Source organism: Acipenser ruthenus, chromosome 40 (assembly GCF_902713425.1).
Source record: "Acipenser ruthenus chromosome 40, fAciRut3.2 maternal haplotype, whole genome shotgun sequence".
Taxonomy (NCBI): Eukaryota; Metazoa; Chordata; class Actinopteri; order Acipenseriformes; family Acipenseridae; genus Acipenser; species Acipenser ruthenus.
The window spans coordinates 8,208,275-8,229,098 of NC_081228.1; the positions used below are offsets into that span (position 1 = coordinate 8,208,275).

A 20,824-nucleotide genomic window follows, 5' to 3' on the forward strand; every position below is an offset into this window, starting at 1 on the left:
TGTTCTCAATTTGTTTATTAAAAACAACCACAAAAGAAAATGATTTGAATTTTAAAGTGTAAACGAAGGAGAAAATCTTGCGAGACTGCTGGAACTCAGCCACAACCTTTTAGTCACGCCACGCAGCACAGCTCAGCACGGTCCAACGCGCTATCTGTAGTGCCACAGAGCTAAACGCAGGTCAAAGCTGCACAGGGAAGGAGAGCCGAGACCACGGAGGAAAAAGTGCCAAAAGCCGACGAGGATGGGAATCGAACCCACGCGTGCAGAGCACAATGGATTAGCAGTCCATCGCCTTAACCACTCGGCCACCTCATCTGCCGTGCTGCGTGCTGTCAAAGAAGAGCTACATTTCAGGATGAAACCCTGGAACGTGAGCAGTTGTCTCAGAAATGAAAGGGATCAATTGCATCAAACTGGTGGGCAGCTGTCCGTGGTAGAGCTCATGCTTTGCATGTATGAGGCCCCGGGCTCAATCCCTGGCATCTCCAAGCCCTTTTTCTTCCCCCTTCACTAAAATCATATTTTGTGATCAGAAGCAAACTCTTACACCTCCTTTCAGGCTTTTTCAAATATTCATTCATTCATTCATTCATTCATTCAATCTATCTGTCTTTTGACTTGTAAATATATACATAAATATAGGTATGTCTGCGTGTGCGGATATTATTTTATTCCTATTTTCTACCAAATCTCACACTTGATGAACATTATCGTTGAAGCAAAACCTACTGGAATAAACTGACCGAGAAAAGGGAAGTGCTCCAGGTGAGCCTCGAACTCACAACCTCGGCATTGCTCTGCAGACATACTGCTATATAAGTACCGCGCGCTAACCGATTGCGCCACTGGAGCGTCAGCAGGAGCCGGCTGACAAACTTAGGAAATCCCTCCAAATGGAAGGCAGATCTTGGGACTGCAACAAAGCCCTTCACTTCAGCAAGCCAGGAGCCGGCTGACACACTTAGGAAATCCCTCTACATGGCCGGCAGATCTTGGGACTGTGCAACAAAGCCCTTCACTTCAGCAAGCTGCAGGCAGGGCCAGGGTGCTGTGGCTTAGTTGGTTAAAGTGCCTGTCTAGTAAACAGGAGATCCTGGGTTCGAATCCCAGCAGCACCTCCATGTTCTCAATTTGTTTATTAAAAACAACCACAAAAGAAAATGATTTGAATTTTAAAGTGTAAACGAAGGAGAAAATCTTGCGAGACTGCTGGAACTCAGCCACAACCTTTTAGTCACGCCACGCAGCACAGCTCAGCACGGTCCAACGCGCTATCTGTAGTGCCACAGAGCTAAACGCAGGTCAAAGCTGCACAGGGAAGGAGAGCCGAGGCCACGGAGGAAAAAGTGCCAAAAGCCGACGAGGATGGGAATCGAACCCACGCGTGCAGAGCACAATGGATTAGCAGTCCATCGCCTTAACCACTCGGCCACCTCATCTGCCGTGCTGCGTGCTGTCAAAGAAGAGCTACATTTCAGGATGAAACCCTGGAACGTGAGCAGTTGTCTCAGAAATGAAAGGGATCAATTGCATCAAACTGGTGGGCAGCTGTCCGTGGTAGAGCTCATGCTTTGCATGTATGAGGCCCCGGGCTCAATCCCTGGCATCTCCAAGCCCTTTTTCTTCCCCCTTCACTAAAATCATATTTTGTGATCAGAAGCAAACTCTTACACCTCCTTTCAGGCTTTTTCAAATATTCATTCATTCATTCATTCATTCATTCAATCTATCTGTCTTTTGACTTGTAAATATATACATAAATATAGGTATGTCTGCGTGTGCGGATATTATTTTATTCCTATTTTCTACCAAATCTCACACTTGATGAACATTATCGTTGAAGCAAAACCTACTGGAATAAACTGACCGAGAAAAGGGAAGTGCTCCAGGCGAGCCTCGAACTCACAACCTCGGCATTGCTCTGCAGACATACTGCTATATAAGTACCGCGCGCTAACCGATTGCGCCACTGGAGCGTCAGCAGGAGCCGGCTGACAAACTTAGGAAATCCCTCCAAATGGAAGGCAGATCTTGGGACTGCAACAAAGCCCTTCACTTCAGCAAGCCAGGAGCCGGCTGACACACTTAGGAAATCCCTCTACATGGCCGGCAGATCTTGGGACTGTGCAACAAAGCCCTTCACTTCAGCAAGCTGCAGGCAGGGCCAGGGTGCTGTGGCTTAGTTGGTTAAAGTGCCTGTCTAGTAAACAGGAGATCCTGGGTTCGAATCCCAGCAGCACCTCCATGTTCTCAATTTGTTTATTAAAAACAACCACAAAAGAAAATGATTTGAATTTTAAAGTGTAAACGAAGGAGAAAATCTTGCGAGACTGCTGGAACTCAGCCACAACCTTTTAGTCACGCCACTCAGCACGGTCCAACGCGCTATCTGTAGTGCCACAGAGCTAAACGCAGGTCAAAGCTGCACAGGGAAGGAGAGCCGAGGCCACGGAGGAAAAAGTGCCAAAAGCCGACGAGGATGGGATTCGAACCCACGCGTGCAGAGCACAATGGATTAGCAGTCCATCGCCTTAACCACTCGGCCACCTCATCTGCCGTGCTGCGTGCTGTCAAAGAAGAGCTACATTTCAGGATGAAACCCTGGAACGTGAGCAGTTGTCTCAGAAATGAAAGGGATCAATTGCATCAAACTGGTGGGCAGCTGTCCGTGGTAGAGCTCATGCTTTGCATGTATGAGGCCCCGGGCTCAATCCCTGGCATCTCCAAGCCCTTTTTCTTCCCCCTTCACTAAAATCATATTTTGTGATCAGAAGCAAACTCTTACACCTCCTTTCAGGCTTTTTCAAATATTCATTCATTCATTCATTCATTCATTCAATCTATCTGTCTTTTGACTTGTAAATATATACATAAATATAGGTATGTCTGCGTGTGCGGATATTATTTTATTCCTATTTTCTACCAAATCTCACACTTGATGAACATTATCGTTGAAGCAAAACCTACTGGAATAAACTGACCGAGAAAAGGGAAGTGCTCCAGGTGAGCCTCGAACTCACAACCTCGGCATTGCTCTGCAGACATACTGCTATATAAGTACCGCGCGCTAACCGATTGCGCCACTGGAGCGTCAGCAGGAGCCGGCTGACAAACTTAGGAAATCCCTCCAAATGGAAGGCAGATCTTGGGACTGCAACAAAGCCCTTCACTTCAGCAAGCCAGGAGCCGGCTGACACACTTAGGAAATCCCTCTACATGGCCGGCAGATCTTGGGACTGTGCAACAAAGCCCTTCACTTCAGCAAGCTGCAGGCAGGGCCAGGGTGCTGTGGCTTAGTTGGTTAAAGTGCCTGTCTAGTAAACAGGAGATCCTGGGTTCGAATCCCAGCAGCACCTCCATGTTCTCAATTTGTTTATTAAAAACAACCACAAAAGAAAATGATTTGAATTTTAAAGTGTAAACGAAGGAGAAAATCTTGCGAGACTGCTGGAACTCAGCCACAACCTTTTAGTCACGCCACGCAGCACAGCTCAGCACGGTCCAACGCGCTATCTGTAGTGCCACAGAGCTAAACGCAGGTCAAAGCTGCACAGGGAAGGAGAGCCGAGACCACGGAGGAAAAAGTGCCAAAAGCCGACGAGGATGGGAATCGAACCCACGCGTGCAGAGCACAATGGATTAGCAGTCCATCGCCTTAACCACTCGGCCACCTCATCTGCCGTGCTGCGTGCTGTCAAAGAAGAGCTACATTTCAGGATGAAACCCTGGAACGTGAGCAGTTGTCTCAGAAATGAAAGGGATCAATTGCATCAAACTGGTGGGCAGCTGTCCGTGGTAGAGCTCATGCTTTGCATGTATGAGGCCCCGGGCTCAATCCCTGGCATCTCCAAGCCCTTTTTCTTCCCCCTTCACTAAAATCATATTTTGTGATCAGAAGCAAACTCTTACACCTCCTTTCAGGCTTTTTCAAATATTCATTCATTCATTCATTCATTCATTCAATCTATCTGTCTTTTGACTTGTAAATATATACATAAATATAGGTATGTCTGCGTGTGCGGATATTATTTTATTCCTATTTTCTACCAAATCTCACACTTGATGAACATTATCGTTGAAGCAAAACCTACTGGAATAAACTGACCGAGAAAAGGGAAGTGCTCCAGGTGAGCCTCGAACTCACAACCTCGGCATTGCTCTGCAGACATACTGCTATATAAGTACCGCGCGCTAACCGATTGCGCCACTGGAGCGTCAGCAGGAGCCGGCTGACAAACTTAGGAAATCCCTCCAAATGGAAGGCAGATCTTGGGACTGCAACAAAGCCCTTCACTTCAGCAAGCCAGGAGCCGGCTGACACACTTAGGAAATCCCTCTACATGGCCGGCAGATCTTGGGACTGTGCAACAAAGCCCTTCACTTCAGCAAGCTGCAGGCAGGGCCAGGGTGCTGTGGCTTAGTTGGTTAAAGTGCCTGTCTAGTAAACAGGAGATCCTGGGTTCGAATCCCAGCAGCACCTCCATGTTCTCAATTTGTTTATTAAAAACAACCACAAAAGAAAATGATTTGAATTTTAAAGTGTAAACGAAGGAGAAAATCTTGCGAGACTGCTGGAACTCAGCCACAACCTTTTAGTCACGCCACGCAGCACAGCTCAGCACGGTCCAACGCGCTATCTGTAGTGCCACAGAGCTAAACGCAGGTCAAAGCTGCACAGGGAAGGAGAGCCGAGGCCACGGAGGAAAAAGTGCCAAAAGCCGACGAGGATGGGAATCGAACCCACGCGTGCAGAGCACAATGGATTAGCAGTCCATCGCCTTAACCACTCGGCCACCTCATCTGCCGTGCTGCGTGCTGTCAAAGAAGAGCTACATTTCAGGATGAAACCCTGGAACGTGAGCAGTTGTCTCAGAAATGAAAGGGATCAATTGCATCAAACTGGTGGGCAGCTGTCCGTGGTAGAGCTCATGCTTTGCATGTATGAGGCCCCGGGCTCAATCCCTGGCATCTCCAAGCCCTTTTTCTTCCCCCTTCACTAAAATCATATTTTGTGATCAGAAGCAAACTCTTACACCTCCTTTCAGGCTTTTTCAAATATTCATTCATTCATTCATTCATTCATTCAATCTATCTGTCTTTTGACTTGTAAATATATACATAAATATAGGTATGTCTGCGTGTGCGGATATTATTTTATTCCTATTTTCTACCAAATCTCACACTTGATGAACATTATCGTTGAAGCAAAACCTACTGGAATAAACTGACCGAGAAAAGGGAAGTGCTCCAGGCGAGCCTCGAACTCACAACCTCGGCATTGCTCTGCAGACATACTGCTATATAAGTACCGCGCGCTAACCGATTGCGCCACTGGAGCGTCAGCAGGAGCCGGCTGACAAACTTAGGAAATCCCTCCAAATGGAAGGCAGATCTTGGGACTGCAACAAAGCCCTTCACTTCAGCAAGCCAGGAGCCGGCTGACACACTTAGGAAATCCCTCTACATGGCCGGCAGATCTTGGGACTGTGCAACAAAGCCCTTCACTTCAGCAAGCTGCAGGCAGGGCCAGGGTGCTGTGGCTTAGTTGGTTAAAGTGCCTGTCTAGTAAACAGGAGATCCTGGGTTCGAATCCCAGCAGCACCTCCATGTTCTCAATTTGTTTATTAAAAACAACCACAAAAGAAAATGATTTGAATTTTAAAGTGTAAACGAAGGAGAAAATCTTGCGAGACTGCTGGAACTCAGCCACAACCTTTTAGTCACGCCACTCAGCACGGTCCAACGCGCTATCTGTAGTGCCACAGAGCTAAACGCAGGTCAAAGCTGCACAGGGAAGGAGAGCCGAGGCCACGGAGGAAAAAGTGCCAAAAGCCGACGAGGATGGGATTCGAACCCACGCGTGCAGAGCACAATGGATTAGCAGTCCATCGCCTTAACCACTCGGCCACCTCATCTGCCGTGCTGCGTGCTGTCAAAGAAGAGCTACATTTCAGGATGAAACCCTGGAACGTGAGCAGTTGTCTCAGAAATGAAAGGGATCAATTGCATCAAACTGGTGGGCAGCTGTCCGTGGTAGAGCTCATGCTTTGCATGTATGAGGCCCCGGGCTCAATCCCTGGCATCTCCAAGCCCTTTTTCTTCCCCCTTCACTAAAATCATATTTTGTGATCAGAAGCAAACTCTTACACCTCCTTTCAGGCTTTTTCAAATATTCATTCATTCATTCATTCATTCATTCAATCTATCTGTCTTTTGACTTGTAAATATATACATAAATATAGGTATGTCTGCGTGTGCGGATATTATTTTATTCCTATTTTCTACCAAATCTCACACTTGATGAACATTATCGTTGAAGCAAAACCTACTGGAATAAACTGACCGAGAAAAGGGAAGTGCTCCAGGTGAGCCTCGAACTCACAACCTCGGCATTGCTCTGCAGACATACTGCTATATAAGTACCGCGCGCTAACCGATTGCGCCACTGGAGCGTCAGCAGGAGCCGGCTGACAAACTTAGGAAATCCCTCCAAATGGAAGGCAGATCTTGGGACTGCAACAAAGCCCTTCACTTCAGCAAGCCAGGAGCCGGCTGACACACTTAGGAAATCCCTCTACATGGCCGGCAGATCTTGGGACTGTGCAACAAAGCCCTTCACTTCAGCAAGCTGCAGGCAGGGCCAGGGTGCTGTGGCTTAGTTGGTTAAAGTGCCTGTCTAGTAAACAGGAGATCCTGGGTTCGAATCCCAGCAGCACCTCCATGTTCTCAATTTGTTTATTAAAAACAACCACAAAAGAAAATGATTTGAATTTTAAAGTGTAAACGAAGGAGAAAATCTTGCGAGACTGCTGGAACTCAGCCACAACCTTTTAGTCACGCCACGCAGCACAGCTCAGCACGGTCCAACGCGCTATCTGTAGTGCCACAGAGCTAAACGCAGGTCAAAGCTGCACAGGGAAGGAGAGCCGAGACCACGGAGGAAAAAGTGCCAAAAGCCGACGAGGATGGGAATCGAACCCACGCGTGCAGAGCACAATGGATTAGCAGTCCATCGCCTTAACCACTCGGCCACCTCATCTGCCGTGCTGCGTGCTGTCAAAGAAGAGCTACATTTCAGGATGAAACCCTGGAACGTGAGCAGTTGTCTCAGAAATGAAAGGGATCAATTGCATCAAACTGGTGGGCAGCTGTCCGTGGTAGAGCTCATGCTTTGCATGTATGAGGCCCCGGGCTCAATCCCTGGCATCTCCAAGCCCTTTTTCTTCCCCCTTCACTAAAATCATATTTTGTGATCAGAAGCAAACTCTTACACCTCCTTTCAGGCTTTTTCAAATATTCATTCATTCATTCATTCATTCATTCAATCTATCTGTCTTTTGACTTGTAAATATATACATAAATATAGGTATGTCTGCGTGTGCGGATATTATTTTATTCCTATTTTCTACCAAATCTCACACTTGATGAACATTATCGTTGAAGCAAAACCTACTGGAATAAACTGACCGAGAAAAGGGAAGTGCTCCAGGTGAGCCTCGAACTCACAACCTCGGCATTGCTCTGCAGACATACTGCTATATAAGTACCGCGCGCTAACCGATTGCGCCACTGGAGCGTCAGCAGGAGCCGGCTGACAAACTTAGGAAATCCCTCCAAATGGAAGGCAGATCTTGGGACTGCAACAAAGCCCTTCACTTCAGCAAGCCAGGAGCCGGCTGACACACTTAGGAAATCCCTCTACATGGCCGGCAGATCTTGGGACTGTGCAACAAAGCCCTTCACTTCAGCAAGCTGCAGGCAGGGCCAGGGTGCTGTGGCTTAGTTGGTTAAAGTGCCTGTCTAGTAAACAGGAGATCCTGGGTTCGAATCCCAGCAGCACCTCCATGTTCTCAATTTGTTTATTAAAAACAACCACAAAAGAAAATGATTTGAATTTTAAAGTGTAAACGAAGGAGAAAATCTTGCGAGACTGCTGGAACTCAGCCACAACCTTTTAGTCACGCCACGCAGCACAGCTCAGCACGGTCCAACGCGCTATCTGTAGTGCCACAGAGCTAAACGCAGGTCAAAGCTGCACAGGGAAGGAGAGCCGAGGCCACGGAGGAAAAAGTGCCAAAAGCCGACGAGGATGGGAATCGAACCCACGCGTGCAGAGCACAATGGATTAGCAGTCCATCGCCTTAACCACTCGGCCACCTCATCTGCCGTGCTGCGTGCTGTCAAAGAAGAGCTACATTTCAGGATGAAACCCTGGAACGTGAGCAGTTGTCTCAGAAATGAAAGGGATCAATTGCATCAAACTGGTGGGCAGCTGTCCGTGGTAGAGCTCATGCTTTGCATGTATGAGGCCCCGGGCTCAATCCCTGGCATCTCCAAGCCCTTTTTCTTCCCCCTTCACTAAAATCATATTTTGTGATCAGAAGCAAACTCTTACACCTCCTTTCAGGCTTTTTCAAATATTCATTCATTCATTCATTCATTCATTCAATCTATCTGTCTTTTGACTTGTAAATATATACATAAATATAGGTATGTCTGCGTGTGCGGATATTATTTTATTCCTATTTTCTACCAAATCTCACACTTGATGAACATTATCGTTGAAGCAAAACCTACTGGAATAAACTGACCGAGAAAAGGGAAGTGCTCCAGGTGAGCCTTGAACTCACAACCTCGGCATTGCTCTGCAGACATACTGCTATATAAGTACCGCGCGCTAACCGATTGCGCCACTGGAGCGTCAGCAGGAGCCGGCTGACAAACTTAGGAAATCCCTCCAAATGGAAGGCAGATCTTGGGACTGCAACAAAGCCCTTCACTTCAGCAAGCCAGGAGCCGGCTGACACACTTAGGAAATCCCTCTACATGGCCGGCAGATCTTGGGACTGTGCAACAAAGCCCTTCACTTCAGCAAGCTGCAGGCAGGGCCAGGGTGCTGTGGCTTAGTTGATTAAAGTGCCTGCCTAGTAAACAGGAGATCCTGTGTTCGAATCCCAGCAGCACCTCCATGTTCTCAATTTGTTTATTAAAAACAACCACAAAAGAAAATGATTTGAATTTTAAAGTGTAAACGAAGGAGAAAATCTTGCGAGACTGCTGGAACTCAGCCACAACCTTTTAGTCACGCCACGCAGCACAGCTCAGCACGGTCCAACGCGCTATCTGTAGTGCCACAGAGCTAAACGCAGGTCAAAGCTGCACAGGGAAGGAGAGCCGAGGCCACAGAGGAAAAAGTGCCAAAAGCCGACGAGGATGGGAATCGAACCCACGCGTGCAGAGCACAATGGATTAGCAGTCCATCGCCTTAACCACTCGGCCACCTCATCTGCCGTGCTGCGTGCTGTCAAAGAAGAGCTACATTTCAGGATGAAACCCTGGAACGTGAGCAGTTGTCTCAGAAATGAAAGGGATCAATTGCATCAAACTGGTGGGCAGCTGTCCGTGGTAGAGCTCATGCTTTGCATGTATGAGGCCCCGGGCTCAATCCCTGGCATCTCCAAGCCCTTTTTCTTCCCCCTTCACTAAAATCATATTTTGTGATCAGAAGCAAACTCTTACACCTCCTTTCAGGCTTTTTCAAATATTCATTCATTCATTCATTCATTCATTCATTCAATCTATCTGTCTTTTGACTTGTAAATATATACATAAATATAGGTATGTCTGCGTGTGCGGATATTATTTTATTCCTATTTTCTACCAAATCTCACACTTGATGAACATTATCGTTGAAGCAAAACCTACTGGAATAAACTGACCGAGAAAAGGGAAGTGCTCCAGGTGAGCCTCGAACTCACAACCTCGGCATTGCTCTGCAGACATACTGCTATATAAGTACCGCGCGCTAACCGATTGCGCCACTGGAGCGTCAGCAGGAGCCGGCTGACAAACTTAGGAAATCCCTCCAAATGGAAGGCAGATCTTGGGACTGCAACAAAGCCCTTCACTTCAGCAAGCCAGGAGCCGGCTGACACACTTAGGAAATCCCTCATGGCCGGCAGATCTTGGGACTGTGCAACAAAGCCCTTCACTTCAGCAAGCAGGAGGCAGGGCCAGGGTGCTGTGGCATAGTTGGTTAAAGTGCCTGTCTAGTAAACAGGAGATCCTGGGTTCGAATCCCAGCAGCACCTCCATGTTCTCAATTTGTTTATTAAAAACAACCACAAAAGAAAATGATTTGAATTTTAAAGTGTAAACGAAGGAGAAAATCTTGCGAGACTTCTGGAACTCAGCCACAACCTTTTAGTCACGCCACGCAGCACAGCTCAGCACGGTCCAACGCGCTATCTGTAGTGCCACAGAGCTAAACGCAGGTCAAAGCTGCACAGGGAAGGAGAGCCGAGGCCACGGAGGAAAAAGTGCCAAAAGCCGACGAGGATGGGAATCGAACCCACGCGTGCAGAGCACAATGGATTAGCAGTCCATCGCCTTAACCACTCGGCCACCTCATCTGCCGTGCTGCGTGCTGTCAAAGAAGAGCTACATTTCAGGATGAAACCCTGGAACGTGAGCAGTTGTCTCAGAAATGAAAGGGATCAATTGCATCAAACTGGTGGGCAGCTGTCCGTGGTAGAGCTCATGCTTTGCATGTATGAGGCCCCGGGCTCAATCCCTGGCATCTCCAAGCCCTTTTTCTTCCCCCTTCACTAAAATCATATTTTGTGATCAGAAGCAAACTCTTACACCTCCTTTCAGGCTTTTTCAAATATTCATTCATTCATTCATTCATTCATTCAATCTATCTGTCTTTTGACTTGTAAATATATACATAAATATAGGTATGTCTGCGTGTGCGGATATTATTTTATTCCTATTTTCTACCAAATCTCACACTTGATGAACATTATCGTTGAAGCAAAACCTACTGGAATAAACTGACCGAGAAAAGGGAAGTGCTCCAGGTGAGCCTCGAACTCACAACCTCGGCATTGCTCTGCAGACATACTGCTATATAAGTACCGCGCGCTAACCGATTGCGCCACTGGAGCGTCAGCAGGAGCCGGCTGACAAACTTAGGAAATCCCTCCAAATGGAAGGCAGATCTTGGGACTGCAACAAAGCCCTTCACTTCAGCAAGCCAGGAGCCGGCTGACACACTTAGGAAATCCCTCTACATGGCCGGCAGATCTTGGGACTGTGCAACAAAGCCCTTCACTTCAGCAAGCTGCAGGCAGGGCCAGGGTGCTGTGGCTTAGTTGGTTAAAGTGCCTGTCTAGTAAACAGGAGATCCTGGGTTCGAATCCCAGCAGCACCTCCATGTTCTCAATTTGTTTATTAAAAACAACCACAAAAGAAAATGATTTGAATTTTAAAGTGTAAACGAAGGAGAAAATCTTGCGAGACTGCTGGAACTCAACCACAACCTTTTAGTCACGCCACGCAGCACAGCTCAGCACGGTCCAACGCGCTATCTGTAGTGCCACAGAGCTAAACGCAGGTCAAAGCTGCACAGGGAAGGAGAGCCGAGGCCACGGAGGAAAAAGTGCCAAAAGCCGACGAGGATGGGATTCGAACCCACGCGTGCAGAGCACAATGGATTAGCAGTCCATCGCCTTAACCACTCGGCCACCTCATCTGCCGTGCTGCGTGCTGTCAAAGAAGAGCTACATTTCAGGATGAAACCCTGGAACGTGAGCAGTTGTCTCAGAAATGAAAGGGATCAATTGCATCAAACTGGTGGGCAGCTGTCCGTGGTAGAGCTCATGCTTTGCATGTATGAGGCCCCGGGCTCAATCCCTGGCATCTCCAAGCCCTTTTTCTTCCCCCTTCACTAAAATCATATTTTGTGATCAGAAGCAAACTCTTACACCTCCTTTCAGGCTTTTTCAAATATTCATTCATTCATTCATTCATTCATTCAATCTATCTGTCTTTTGACTTGTAAATATATACATAAATATAGGTATGTCTGCGTGTGCGGATATTATTTTATTCCTATTTTCTACCAAATCTCACACTTGATGAACATTATCGTTGAAGCAAAACCTACTGGAATAAACTGACCGAGAAAAGGGAAGTGCTCCAGGTGAGCCTCGAACTCACAACCTCGGCATTGCTCTGCAGACATACTGCTATATAAGTACCGCGCGCTAACCGATTGCGCCACTGGAGCGTCAGCAGGAGCCGGCTGACAAACTTAGGAAATCCCTCCAAATGGAAGGCAGATCTTGGGACTGCAACAAAGCCCTTCACTTCAGCAAGCCAGGAGCCGGCTGACACACTTAGGAAATCCCTCTACATGGCCGGCAGATCTTGGGACTGTGCAACAAAGCCCTTCACTTCAGCAAGCTGCAGGCAGGGCCAGGGTGCTGTGGCTTAGTTGGTTAAAGTGCCTGTCTAGTAAACAGGAGATCCTGGGTTCGAATCCCAGCAGCACCTCCATGTTCTCAATTTGTTTATTAAAAACAACCACAAAAGAAAATGATTTGAATTTTAAAGTGTAAACGAAGGAGAAAATCTTGCGAGACTGCTGGAACTCAACCACAACCTTTTAGTCACGCCACGCAGCACAGCTCAGCACGGTCCAACGCGCTATCTGTAGTGCCACAGAGCTAAACGCAGGTCAAAGCTGCACAGGGAAGGAGAGCCGAGGCCACGGAGGAAAAAGTGCCAAAAGCCGACGAGGATGGGATTCGAACCCACGCGTGCAGAGCACAATGGATTAGCAGTCCATCGCCTTAACCACTCGGCCACCTCATCTGCCGTGCTGCGTGCTGTCAAAGAAGAGCTACATTTCAGGATGAAACCCTGGAACGTGAGCAGTTGTCTCAGAAATGAAAGGGATCAATTGCATCAAACTGGTGGGCAGCTGTCCGTGGTAGAGCTCATGCTTTGCATGTATGAGGCCCCGGGCTCAATCCCTGGCATCTCCAAGCCCTTTTTCTTCCCCCTTCACTAAAATCATATTTTGTGATCAGAAGCAAACTCTTACACCTCCTTTCAGGCTTTTTCAAATATTCATTCATTCATTCATTCATTCATTCAATCTATCTGTCTTTTGACTTGTAAATATATACATAAATATAGGTATGTCTGCGTGTGCGGATATTATTTTATTCCTATTTTCTACCAAATCTCACACTTGATGAACATTATCGTTGAAGCAAAACCTACTGGAATAAACTGACCGAGAAAAGGGAAGTGCTCCAGGTGAGCCTCGAACTCACAACCTCGGCATTGCTCTGCAGACATACTGCTATATAAGTACCGCGCGCTAACCGATTGCGCCACTGGAGCGTCAGCAGGAGCCGGCTGACAAACTTAGGAAATCCCTCCAAATGGAAGGCAGATCTTGGGACTGCAACAAAGCCCTTCACTTCAGCAAGCCAGGAGCCGGCTGACACACTTAGGAAATCCCTCTACATGGCCGGCAGATCTTGGGACTGTGCAACAAAGCCCTTCACTTCAGCAAGCTGCAGGCAGGGCCAGGGTGCTGTGGCTTAGTTGGTTAAAGTGCCTGTCTAGTAAACAGGAGATCCTGGGTTCGAATCCCAGCAGCACCTCCATGTTCTCAATTTGTTTATTAAAAACAACCACAAAAGAAAATGATTTGAATTTTAAAGTGTAAACGAAGGAGAAAATCTTGCGAGACTGCTGGAACTCAGCCACAACCTTTTAGTCACGCCACGCAGCACAGCTCAGCACGGTCCAACGCGCTATCTGTAGTGCCACAGAGCTAAACGCAGGTCAAAGCTGCACAGGGAAGGAGAGCCGAGGCCACGGAGGAAAAAGTGCCAAAAGCCGACGAGGATGGGATTCGAACCCACACGTGCAGAGCACAATGGATTAGCAGTCCATCGCCTGAACCACTCGGCCACCTCATCTGCCGTGCTGCGTGCTGTCAAAGAAGAGCTACATTTCAGGATGAAACCCTGGAACGTGAGCAGTTGTCTCAGAAATGAAAGGGATCAATTGCATCAAACTGGTGGGCAGCTGTCCGTGGTAGAGCTCATGCTTTGCATGTATGAGGCCCCGGGCTCAATCCCTGGCATCTCCAAGCCCTTTTTCTTCCCCCTTCACTAAAATCATATTTTGTGATCAGAAGCAAACTCTTACACCTCCTTTCAGGCTTTTTCAAATATTCATTCATTCATTCATTCATTCATTCAATCTATCTGTCTTTTGACTTGTAAATATATACATAAATATAGGTATGTCTGCGTGTGCGGATATTATTTTATTCCTATTTTCTACCAAATCTCACACTTGATGAACATTATCGTTGAAGCAAAACCTACTGGAATAAACTGACCGAGAAAAGGGAAGTGCTCCAGGTGAGCCTCGAACTCACAACCTCGGCATTGCTCTGCAGACATACTGCTATATAAGTACCGCGCGCTAACCGATTGCGCCACTGGAGCGTCAGCAGGAGCCGGCTGACAAACTTAGGAAATCCCTCCAAATGGAAGGCAGATCTTGGGACTGCAACAAAGCCCTTCACTTCAGCAAGCCAGGAGCCGGCTGACACACTTAGGAAATCCCTCTACATGGCCGGCAGATCTTGGGACTGTGCAACAAAGCCCTTCACTTCAGCAAGCTGCAGGCAGGGCCAGGGTGCTGTGGCTTAGTTGGTTAAAGTGCCTGTCTAGTAAACAGGAGATCCTGGGTTCAAATCCCAGCAGCACCTCCATGTTCTCAATTTGTTTATTAAAAACAACCACAAAAGAAAATGATTTGAATTTTAAAGTGTAAACGAAGGAGAAAATCTTGCGAGACTGCTGGAACTCAGCCACAACCTTTTAGTCACGCCACGCAGCACAGCTCAGCACGGTCCAACGCGCTATCTGTAGTGCCACAGAGCTAAACGCAGGTCAAAGCTGCACAGGGAAGGAGAGCCGAGGCCACGGAGGAAAAAGTGCCAAAAGCCGACGAGGATGGGATTCGAACCCACGCGTGCAGAGCACAATGGATTAGCAGTCCATCGCCTTAACCACTCGGCCACCTCATCTGCCGTGCTGCGTGCTGTCAAAGAAGAGCTACATTTCAGGATGAAACCCTGGAACGTGAGCAGTTGTCTCAGAAATGAAAGGGATCAATTGCATCAAACTGGTGGGCAGCTGTCCGTGGTAGAGCTCATGCTTTGCATGTATGAGGCCCCGGGCTCAATCCCTGGCATCTCCAAGCCCTTTTTCTTCCCCCTTCACTAAAATCATATTTTGTGATCAGAAGCAAACTCTTACACCTCCTTTCAGGCTTTTTCAAATATTCATTCATTCATTCATTCATTCATTCAATCTATCTGTCTTTTGACTTGTAAATATATACATAAATATAGGTATGTCTGCGTGTGCGGATATTATTTTATTCCTATTTTCTACCAAATCTCACACTTGATGAACATTATCGTTGAAGCAAAACCTACTGGAATAAACTGACCGAGAAAAGGGAAGTGCTCCAGGTGAGCCTCGAACTCACAACCTCGGCATTGCTCTGCAGACATACTGCTATATAAGTACCGCGCGCTAACCGATTGCGCCACTGGAGCGTCAGCAGGAGCCGGCTGACAAACTTAGGAAATCCCTCCAAATGGAAGGCAGATCTTGGGACTGCAACAAAGCCCTTCACTTCAGCAAGCCAGGAGCCGGCTGACACACTTAGGAAATCCCTCTACATGGCCGGCAGATCTTGGGACTGTGCAACAAAGCCCTTCACTTCAGCAAGCTGCAGGCAGGGCCAGGGTGCTGTGGCTTAGTTGGTTAAAGTGCCTGTCTAGTAAACAGGAGATCCTGGGTTCGAATCCCAGCAGCACCTCCATGTTCTCAATTTGTTTATTAAAAACAACCACAAAAGAAAATGATTTGAATTTTAAAGTGTAAACGAAGGAGAAAATCTTGCGAGACTGCTGGAACTCAGCCACAACCTTTTAGTCACGCCACGCAGCACAGCTCAGCACGGTCCAACGCGCTATCTGTAGTGCCACAGAGCTAAACGCAGGTCAAAGCTGCACAGGGAAGGAGAGCCGAGGCCACGGAGGAAAAAGTGCCAAAAGCCGACGAGGATGGGATTCGAACCCACGCGTGCAGAGCACAATGGATTAGCAGTCCATCGCCTTAACCACTCGGCCACCTCATCTGCCGTGCTGCGTGCTGTCAAAGAAGAGCTACATTTCAGGATGAAACCCTGGAACGTGAGCAGTTGTCTCAGAAATGAAAGGGATCAATTGCATCAAACTGGTGGGCAGCTGTCCGTGGTAGAGCTCATGCTTTGCATGTATGAGGCCCCGGGCTCAATCCCTGGCATCTCCAAGCCCTTTTTCTTCCCCCTTCACTAAAATCATATTTTGTGATCAGAAGCAAACTCTTACACCTCCTTTCAGGCTTTTTCAAATATTCATTCATTCATTCATTCATTCATTCAATCTATCTGTCTTTTGACTTGTAAATATATACATAAATATAGGTATGTCTGCGTGTGCGGATATTATTTTATTCCTATTTTCTACCAAATCTCACACTTGATGAACATTATCGTTGAAGCAAAACCTACTGGAATAAACTGACCGAGAAAAGGGAAGTGCTCCAGGTGAGCCTCGAACTCACAACCTCGGCATTGCTCTGCAGACATACTGCTATATAAGTACCGCGCGCTAACCGATTGCGCCACTGGAGCGTCAGCAGGAGCCGGCTGACAAACTTAGGAAATCCCTCCAAATGGAAGGCAGATCTTGGGACTGCAACAAAGCCCTTCACTTCAGCAAGCCAGGAGCCGGCTGACACACTTAGGAAATCCCTCTACATGGCCGGCAGATCCTGGGACTGTGCAACAAAGCCCTTCACTTCAGCAAGCTGCAGGCAGGGCCAGGGTGCTGTGGCTTAGTTGGTTAAAGTGCCTGTCTAGTAAACAGGAGATCCTGGGTTCGAATCCCAGCAGCACCTCCATGTTCTCAATTTGTTTATTAAAAACAACCACAAAAGAAAATGATTTGAATTTTAAAGTGTAAACGAAGGAGAAAATCTTGCGAGACTGCTGGAACTCAGCCACAACCTTTTAGTCACGCCACGCAGCACAGCTCAGCACGGTCCAACGCGCTATCTGTAGTGCCACAGAGCTAAACGCAGGTCAAAGCTGAACAGGGAAGGAGAGCCGAGGCCACGGAGGAAAAAGTGCCAAAAGCCGACGAGGATGGGATTCGAACCCACACGTGCAGAGCACAATGGATTAGCAGTCCATCGCCTTAACCACTCGGCCACCTCATCTGCCGTGCTGCGTGCTGTCAAAGAAGAGCTACATTTCAGGATGAAACCCTGGAACGTGAGCAGTTGTCTCAGAAATGAAAGGGATCAATTGCATCAAACTGGTGGGCAGCTGTCCGTGGTAGAGCTCATGCTTTGCATGTATGAGGCCCCGGGCTCAATCCCTGGCATCTCCAAGCCCTTTTTCTTCCCCCTTCACTAAAATCATATTTTGTGATCAGAAGCAAACTCTTACACCTCCTTTCAGGCTTTTTCAAATATTCATTCATTCATTCATTCATTCATTCATTCAATCTATCTGTCTTTTGACTTGTAAATATATACATAAATATAGGTATGTCTGCGTGTGCGGATATTATTTTATTCCTATTTTCTACCAAATCTCACACTTGATGAACATTATCGTTGAAGCAAAACCTACTGGAATAAACTGACCGAGAAAAGGGAAGTGCTCCAGGTGAGCCTCGAACTCACAACCTCAGCAGACATACTGCTATATAAGTACCGCGCGCTAACCGATTGCGCCACTGGAGCGTCAGCAGGAGCCGGCTGACAAACTTAGGAAATCCCTCCAAATGGAAGGCAGATCTTGGGACTGCAACAAAGCCCTTCACTTCAGCAAGCCAGGAGCCGGCTGACACACTTAGGAAATCCCTCTACATGGCCGGCAGATCTTGGGACTGTGCAACAAAGCCCTTCACTTCAGCAAGCTGCAGGCAGGGCCAGGGTGCTGTGGCTTAGTTGGTTAAAGTGCCTGTCTAGTAAACAGGAGATCCTGGGTTCGAATCCCAGCAGCACCTCCATGTTCTCAATTTGTTTATTAAAAACAACCACAAAAGAAAATGATTTGAATTTTAAAGTGTAAACGAAGGAGAAAATCTTGCGAGACTGCTGGAACTCAGCCACAACCTTTTAGTCACGCCACGCAGCACAGCTCAGCACGGTCCAACGCGCTATCTGTAGTGCCACAGAGCTAAACGCAGGTCAAAGCTGCACAGGGAAGGAGAGCCGAGGCCACGGAGGAAAAAGTGCCAAAAGCCGACGAGGATGGGATTCGAACCCACGCGTGCAGAGCACAATGGATTAGCAGTCCATCGCCTTAACCACTCGGCCACCTCATCTGCCGTGCTGCGTGCTGTCAAAGAAGAGCTACATTCCAGGATGAAACCCTGGAACGTGAGCAGTTGTCTCAGAAATGAAAGGGATCAATTGCATCAAACTGGTGGGCAGCTGTCCGTGGTAGAGCTCATGCTTTGCATGTATGAGGCCCCGGGCTCAATCCCTGGCATCTCCAAGCCCTTTTTCTTCCCCCTTCACTAAAATCATATTTTGTGATCAGAAGCAAACTCTTACACCTCCTTTCAGGCTTTTTCAAATATTCATTCATTCATTCATTCATTCATTCAATCTATCTGTCTTTTGACTTGTAAATATATACATAAATATAGGTATGTCTGCGTGTGCGGATATTATTTTATTCCTATTTTCTACCAAATCTCGCACTTGATGAACATTATCGTTGAAGCAAAACCTACTGGAATAAACTGACCGAGAAAAGGGAAGTGCTGCAGGTGAGCCTCGAACTCACGACCTCGGCATTGCTCTTCAGACATACTGCTATATAAGTACCGCGCGCTAACCGATTGCGCCACTGGAGCGTCAGCAGGTGCCGGCTGACAAACTTAGGAAATCCCTCCAAATGGAAGGCAGATCTTGGGACTGCAACAAAGCCCTTCACTTCAGCAAGCCAGGAGCCGGCTGACACACTTAGGAAATCCCTCTACATGGCCGGCAGATCTTGGGACTGTGCAACAAAGCCCTTCACTTCAGCAAGCTGCAGGCAGGGCCAGGGTGCTGTGGCTTAGTTGGTTAAAGTGCCTGTCTAGTAAACAGGAGATCCTGGGTTCGAATCCCAGCAGCACCTCCATGTTCTCAATTTGTTTATTAAAAACAACCACAAAAGAAAATGATTTGAATTTTAAAGTGTAAACGAAGGAGAAAATCTTGCGAGACTGCTGGAACTCAGCCACAACCTTTTAGTCACGCCACGCAGCACAGCTCAGCACGGTCCAACGCGCTATCTGTAGTGCCACAGAGCTAAACGCAGGTCAAAGCTGCACAGGGAAGGAGAGCCGAGGCCACGGAGGAAAAAGTGCCAAAAGCCGACGAGGATGGGATTCGAACCCACACGTGCAGAGCACAATGGATTAGCAGTCCATCGCCTTAACCACTCGGCCACCTCATCTGCCGTGCTGCGTGCTGTCAAAGAAGAGCTACATTTCAGGATGAAACCCTGGAACGTGAGCAGTTGTCTCAGAAATGAAAGGGATCAATTGCATCAAACTGGTGGGCAGCTGTCCGTGGTAGAGCTCATGCTTTGCATGTATGAGGCCCCGGGCTCAATCCCTGGCATCTCCAAGCCCTTTTTCTTCCCCCTTCACTAAAATCATATTTTGTGATCAGAAGCAAACTCTTACACCTCCTTTCAGGCTTTTTCAAATATTCATTCATTCATTCATTCATTCATTCAATCTATCTGTCTTTTGACTTGTAAATATATACATAAATATAGGTATGTCTGCGTGTGCGGATATTATATTATTCCTATTTTCTACCAAATCTCGCACTTGATGAACATTATCGTTGAAGCAAAACCTACTGGAATAAACTGACCGAGAAAAGGGAAGTGCTGCAGGTGAGCCTCGAACTCACGACCTCGGCATTGCTCTTCAGACATACTGCTATATAAGTACCGCGCGCTAACCGATTGCGCCACTGGAGCGTCAGCAGGTGCCGGCTGACAAACTTAGGAAATCCCTCCAAATGGAAGGCAGATCTTGGGACTGCAACAAAGCCCTTCACTTCAGCAAGCCAGGAGCCGGCTGACACACTTAGGAAATCCCTCTACATGGCCGGCAGATCTTGGGACTGTGCAACAAAGCCCTTCACTTCAGCAAGCTGCAGGCAGGGCCAGGGTGCTGTGGCTTAGTTGGTTAAAGTGCCTGTCTAGTAAACAGGAGATCCTGGGTTCGAATCCCAGCAGCACCTCCATGTTCTCAATTTGTTTATTAAAAACAACCACAAAAGAAAATGATTTGAATTTTAAAGTGTAAACGAAGGAGAAAATCTTGCGAGACTGCTGGAACTCAGCCACAACCTTTTAGTCACGCCACGCAGCACAGCTCAGCACGGTCCAACGCGCTATCTGTAGTGCCACAGAGCTAAACGCAGGTCAAAGCTGCACAGGGAAGGAGAGCCGAGGCCACGGAAAAAAAAGTGCCAAAAGCCGACGAGGATGGGATTCGAACCCACACGTGCAGAGCACAATGGATTAGCAGTCCATCGCCTTAACCACTCGGCCACCTCATCTGCCGTGCTGCGTGCTGTCAAAGAAGAGCTACATTTCAGGATGAAACCCTGGAACGTGAGCAGTTGTCTCAGAAATGAAAGGGATCAATTGCATCAAACTGGTGGGCAGCTGTCCGTGGTAGAGCTCATGCTTTGCATGTATGAGGCCCCGGGCTCAATCCCTGGCATCTCCAAGCCCTTTTTCTTCCCCCTTCACTAAAATCATATTTTGTGATCAGAAGCAAACTCTTACACCTCCTTTCAGGCTTTTTCAAATATTCATTCATTCATTCATTCATTCATTCAATCTATCTGTCTTT

General features: G+C 47.5%; 1 protein-coding gene and 55 non-coding genes across 56 annotated transcripts in view; 18 read left to right on the forward strand and 38 right to left on the reverse strand.

The window, feature by feature from the left end:
- Positions 1-20,824, reverse strand: part of LOC131708099 (uncharacterized) — a 174,376-nt gene that overhangs the window by 29,553 nt on the left and 123,999 nt on the right. The window lies entirely within an intron of this gene.
- On the reverse strand, positions 237-318 carry trnas-gcu (transfer RNA serine (anticodon GCU)). The gene has a single exon. It is a non-coding gene; the product is annotated as a tRNA-Ser (tRNA).
- trnai-uau (transfer RNA isoleucine (anticodon UAU)) lies at positions 761-855 on the reverse strand. Its single transcript has 2 exons — positions 818-855; positions 761-796 (listed from the first exon to the last, which is right to left on the reverse strand). It is a non-coding gene; the product is annotated as a tRNA-Ile (tRNA).
- Positions 1,048-1,121, forward strand: trnat-agu (transfer RNA threonine (anticodon AGU)). Its single transcript has one exon. It is a non-coding gene; the product is annotated as a tRNA-Thr (tRNA).
- On the reverse strand, positions 1,361-1,442 carry trnas-gcu (transfer RNA serine (anticodon GCU)). The gene has a single exon. It is a non-coding gene; the product is annotated as a tRNA-Ser (tRNA).
- Positions 1,885-1,979, reverse strand: trnai-uau (transfer RNA isoleucine (anticodon UAU)). Its single transcript has 2 exons — positions 1,942-1,979; positions 1,885-1,920 (listed from the first exon to the last, which is right to left on the reverse strand). It is a non-coding gene; the product is annotated as a tRNA-Ile (tRNA).
- Positions 2,172-2,245, forward strand: trnat-agu (transfer RNA threonine (anticodon AGU)). The gene has a single exon. It is a non-coding gene; the product is annotated as a tRNA-Thr (tRNA).
- trnas-gcu (transfer RNA serine (anticodon GCU)) lies at positions 2,475-2,556 on the reverse strand. The gene has a single exon. It is a non-coding gene; the product is annotated as a tRNA-Ser (tRNA).
- Positions 2,999-3,093, reverse strand: trnai-uau (transfer RNA isoleucine (anticodon UAU)). Its single transcript has 2 exons — positions 3,056-3,093; positions 2,999-3,034 (listed from the first exon to the last, which is right to left on the reverse strand). It is a non-coding gene; the product is annotated as a tRNA-Ile (tRNA).
- On the forward strand, positions 3,286-3,359 carry trnat-agu (transfer RNA threonine (anticodon AGU)). The gene has a single exon. It is a non-coding gene; the product is annotated as a tRNA-Thr (tRNA).
- On the reverse strand, positions 3,599-3,680 carry trnas-gcu (transfer RNA serine (anticodon GCU)). Its single transcript has one exon. It is a non-coding gene; the product is annotated as a tRNA-Ser (tRNA).
- trnai-uau (transfer RNA isoleucine (anticodon UAU)) lies at positions 4,123-4,217 on the reverse strand. The gene is made up of 2 exons: positions 4,180-4,217; positions 4,123-4,158 (listed from the first exon to the last, which is right to left on the reverse strand). It is a non-coding gene; the product is annotated as a tRNA-Ile (tRNA).
- On the forward strand, positions 4,410-4,483 carry trnat-agu (transfer RNA threonine (anticodon AGU)). Its single transcript has one exon. It is a non-coding gene; the product is annotated as a tRNA-Thr (tRNA).
- Positions 4,723-4,804, reverse strand: trnas-gcu (transfer RNA serine (anticodon GCU)). The gene has a single exon. It is a non-coding gene; the product is annotated as a tRNA-Ser (tRNA).
- On the reverse strand, positions 5,247-5,341 carry trnai-uau (transfer RNA isoleucine (anticodon UAU)). Its single transcript has 2 exons — positions 5,304-5,341; positions 5,247-5,282 (listed from the first exon to the last, which is right to left on the reverse strand). It is a non-coding gene; the product is annotated as a tRNA-Ile (tRNA).
- On the forward strand, positions 5,534-5,607 carry trnat-agu (transfer RNA threonine (anticodon AGU)). Its single transcript has one exon. It is a non-coding gene; the product is annotated as a tRNA-Thr (tRNA).
- trnas-gcu (transfer RNA serine (anticodon GCU)) lies at positions 5,837-5,918 on the reverse strand. The gene has a single exon. It is a non-coding gene; the product is annotated as a tRNA-Ser (tRNA).
- Positions 6,361-6,455, reverse strand: trnai-uau (transfer RNA isoleucine (anticodon UAU)). The gene is made up of 2 exons: positions 6,418-6,455; positions 6,361-6,396 (listed from the first exon to the last, which is right to left on the reverse strand). It is a non-coding gene; the product is annotated as a tRNA-Ile (tRNA).
- Positions 6,648-6,721, forward strand: trnat-agu (transfer RNA threonine (anticodon AGU)). Its single transcript has one exon. It is a non-coding gene; the product is annotated as a tRNA-Thr (tRNA).
- On the reverse strand, positions 6,961-7,042 carry trnas-gcu (transfer RNA serine (anticodon GCU)). Its single transcript has one exon. It is a non-coding gene; the product is annotated as a tRNA-Ser (tRNA).
- On the reverse strand, positions 7,485-7,579 carry trnai-uau (transfer RNA isoleucine (anticodon UAU)). Its single transcript has 2 exons — positions 7,542-7,579; positions 7,485-7,520 (listed from the first exon to the last, which is right to left on the reverse strand). It is a non-coding gene; the product is annotated as a tRNA-Ile (tRNA).
- Positions 7,772-7,845, forward strand: trnat-agu (transfer RNA threonine (anticodon AGU)). The gene has a single exon. It is a non-coding gene; the product is annotated as a tRNA-Thr (tRNA).
- Positions 8,085-8,166, reverse strand: trnas-gcu (transfer RNA serine (anticodon GCU)). The gene has a single exon. It is a non-coding gene; the product is annotated as a tRNA-Ser (tRNA).
- On the reverse strand, positions 8,609-8,703 carry trnai-uau (transfer RNA isoleucine (anticodon UAU)). The gene is made up of 2 exons: positions 8,666-8,703; positions 8,609-8,644 (listed from the first exon to the last, which is right to left on the reverse strand). It is a non-coding gene; the product is annotated as a tRNA-Ile (tRNA).
- trnat-agu (transfer RNA threonine (anticodon AGU)) lies at positions 8,896-8,969 on the forward strand. Its single transcript has one exon. It is a non-coding gene; the product is annotated as a tRNA-Thr (tRNA).
- On the reverse strand, positions 9,209-9,290 carry trnas-gcu (transfer RNA serine (anticodon GCU)). Its single transcript has one exon. It is a non-coding gene; the product is annotated as a tRNA-Ser (tRNA).
- On the reverse strand, positions 9,737-9,831 carry trnai-uau (transfer RNA isoleucine (anticodon UAU)). Its single transcript has 2 exons — positions 9,794-9,831; positions 9,737-9,772 (listed from the first exon to the last, which is right to left on the reverse strand). It is a non-coding gene; the product is annotated as a tRNA-Ile (tRNA).
- Positions 10,021-10,094, forward strand: trnat-agu (transfer RNA threonine (anticodon AGU)). Its single transcript has one exon. It is a non-coding gene; the product is annotated as a tRNA-Thr (tRNA).
- Positions 10,334-10,415, reverse strand: trnas-gcu (transfer RNA serine (anticodon GCU)). The gene has a single exon. It is a non-coding gene; the product is annotated as a tRNA-Ser (tRNA).
- trnai-uau (transfer RNA isoleucine (anticodon UAU)) lies at positions 10,858-10,952 on the reverse strand. The gene is made up of 2 exons: positions 10,915-10,952; positions 10,858-10,893 (listed from the first exon to the last, which is right to left on the reverse strand). It is a non-coding gene; the product is annotated as a tRNA-Ile (tRNA).
- trnat-agu (transfer RNA threonine (anticodon AGU)) lies at positions 11,145-11,218 on the forward strand. The gene has a single exon. It is a non-coding gene; the product is annotated as a tRNA-Thr (tRNA).
- On the reverse strand, positions 11,458-11,539 carry trnas-gcu (transfer RNA serine (anticodon GCU)). The gene has a single exon. It is a non-coding gene; the product is annotated as a tRNA-Ser (tRNA).
- On the reverse strand, positions 11,982-12,076 carry trnai-uau (transfer RNA isoleucine (anticodon UAU)). The gene is made up of 2 exons: positions 12,039-12,076; positions 11,982-12,017 (listed from the first exon to the last, which is right to left on the reverse strand). It is a non-coding gene; the product is annotated as a tRNA-Ile (tRNA).
- Positions 12,269-12,342, forward strand: trnat-agu (transfer RNA threonine (anticodon AGU)). The gene has a single exon. It is a non-coding gene; the product is annotated as a tRNA-Thr (tRNA).
- On the reverse strand, positions 12,582-12,663 carry trnas-gcu (transfer RNA serine (anticodon GCU)). The gene has a single exon. It is a non-coding gene; the product is annotated as a tRNA-Ser (tRNA).
- On the reverse strand, positions 13,106-13,200 carry trnai-uau (transfer RNA isoleucine (anticodon UAU)). The gene is made up of 2 exons: positions 13,163-13,200; positions 13,106-13,141 (listed from the first exon to the last, which is right to left on the reverse strand). It is a non-coding gene; the product is annotated as a tRNA-Ile (tRNA).
- trnat-agu (transfer RNA threonine (anticodon AGU)) lies at positions 13,393-13,466 on the forward strand. Its single transcript has one exon. It is a non-coding gene; the product is annotated as a tRNA-Thr (tRNA).
- trnas-gcu (transfer RNA serine (anticodon GCU)) lies at positions 13,706-13,787 on the reverse strand. Its single transcript has one exon. It is a non-coding gene; the product is annotated as a tRNA-Ser (tRNA).
- trnai-uau (transfer RNA isoleucine (anticodon UAU)) lies at positions 14,230-14,324 on the reverse strand. Its single transcript has 2 exons — positions 14,287-14,324; positions 14,230-14,265 (listed from the first exon to the last, which is right to left on the reverse strand). It is a non-coding gene; the product is annotated as a tRNA-Ile (tRNA).
- On the forward strand, positions 14,517-14,590 carry trnat-agu (transfer RNA threonine (anticodon AGU)). The gene has a single exon. It is a non-coding gene; the product is annotated as a tRNA-Thr (tRNA).
- Positions 14,830-14,911, reverse strand: trnas-gcu (transfer RNA serine (anticodon GCU)). The gene has a single exon. It is a non-coding gene; the product is annotated as a tRNA-Ser (tRNA).
- trnai-uau (transfer RNA isoleucine (anticodon UAU)) lies at positions 15,354-15,448 on the reverse strand. The gene is made up of 2 exons: positions 15,411-15,448; positions 15,354-15,389 (listed from the first exon to the last, which is right to left on the reverse strand). It is a non-coding gene; the product is annotated as a tRNA-Ile (tRNA).
- On the forward strand, positions 15,641-15,714 carry trnat-agu (transfer RNA threonine (anticodon AGU)). Its single transcript has one exon. It is a non-coding gene; the product is annotated as a tRNA-Thr (tRNA).
- Positions 15,954-16,035, reverse strand: trnas-gcu (transfer RNA serine (anticodon GCU)). Its single transcript has one exon. It is a non-coding gene; the product is annotated as a tRNA-Ser (tRNA).
- On the reverse strand, positions 16,478-16,572 carry trnai-uau (transfer RNA isoleucine (anticodon UAU)). The gene is made up of 2 exons: positions 16,535-16,572; positions 16,478-16,513 (listed from the first exon to the last, which is right to left on the reverse strand). It is a non-coding gene; the product is annotated as a tRNA-Ile (tRNA).
- Positions 16,765-16,838, forward strand: trnat-agu (transfer RNA threonine (anticodon AGU)). Its single transcript has one exon. It is a non-coding gene; the product is annotated as a tRNA-Thr (tRNA).
- Positions 17,078-17,159, reverse strand: trnas-gcu (transfer RNA serine (anticodon GCU)). The gene has a single exon. It is a non-coding gene; the product is annotated as a tRNA-Ser (tRNA).
- trnai-uau (transfer RNA isoleucine (anticodon UAU)) lies at positions 17,606-17,690 on the reverse strand. The gene is given in 2 exon segments: positions 17,606-17,641; positions 17,653-17,690. It is a non-coding gene; the product is annotated as a tRNA-Ile (tRNA).
- Positions 17,883-17,956, forward strand: trnat-agu (transfer RNA threonine (anticodon AGU)). Its single transcript has one exon. It is a non-coding gene; the product is annotated as a tRNA-Thr (tRNA).
- On the reverse strand, positions 18,196-18,277 carry trnas-gcu (transfer RNA serine (anticodon GCU)). Its single transcript has one exon. It is a non-coding gene; the product is annotated as a tRNA-Ser (tRNA).
- Positions 18,720-18,814, reverse strand: trnai-uau (transfer RNA isoleucine (anticodon UAU)). Its single transcript has 2 exons — positions 18,777-18,814; positions 18,720-18,755 (listed from the first exon to the last, which is right to left on the reverse strand). It is a non-coding gene; the product is annotated as a tRNA-Ile (tRNA).
- Positions 19,007-19,080, forward strand: trnat-agu (transfer RNA threonine (anticodon AGU)). Its single transcript has one exon. It is a non-coding gene; the product is annotated as a tRNA-Thr (tRNA).
- Positions 19,320-19,401, reverse strand: trnas-gcu (transfer RNA serine (anticodon GCU)). The gene has a single exon. It is a non-coding gene; the product is annotated as a tRNA-Ser (tRNA).
- trnai-uau (transfer RNA isoleucine (anticodon UAU)) lies at positions 19,844-19,938 on the reverse strand. The gene is made up of 2 exons: positions 19,901-19,938; positions 19,844-19,879 (listed from the first exon to the last, which is right to left on the reverse strand). It is a non-coding gene; the product is annotated as a tRNA-Ile (tRNA).
- On the forward strand, positions 20,131-20,204 carry trnat-agu (transfer RNA threonine (anticodon AGU)). The gene has a single exon. It is a non-coding gene; the product is annotated as a tRNA-Thr (tRNA).
- On the reverse strand, positions 20,444-20,525 carry trnas-gcu (transfer RNA serine (anticodon GCU)). The gene has a single exon. It is a non-coding gene; the product is annotated as a tRNA-Ser (tRNA).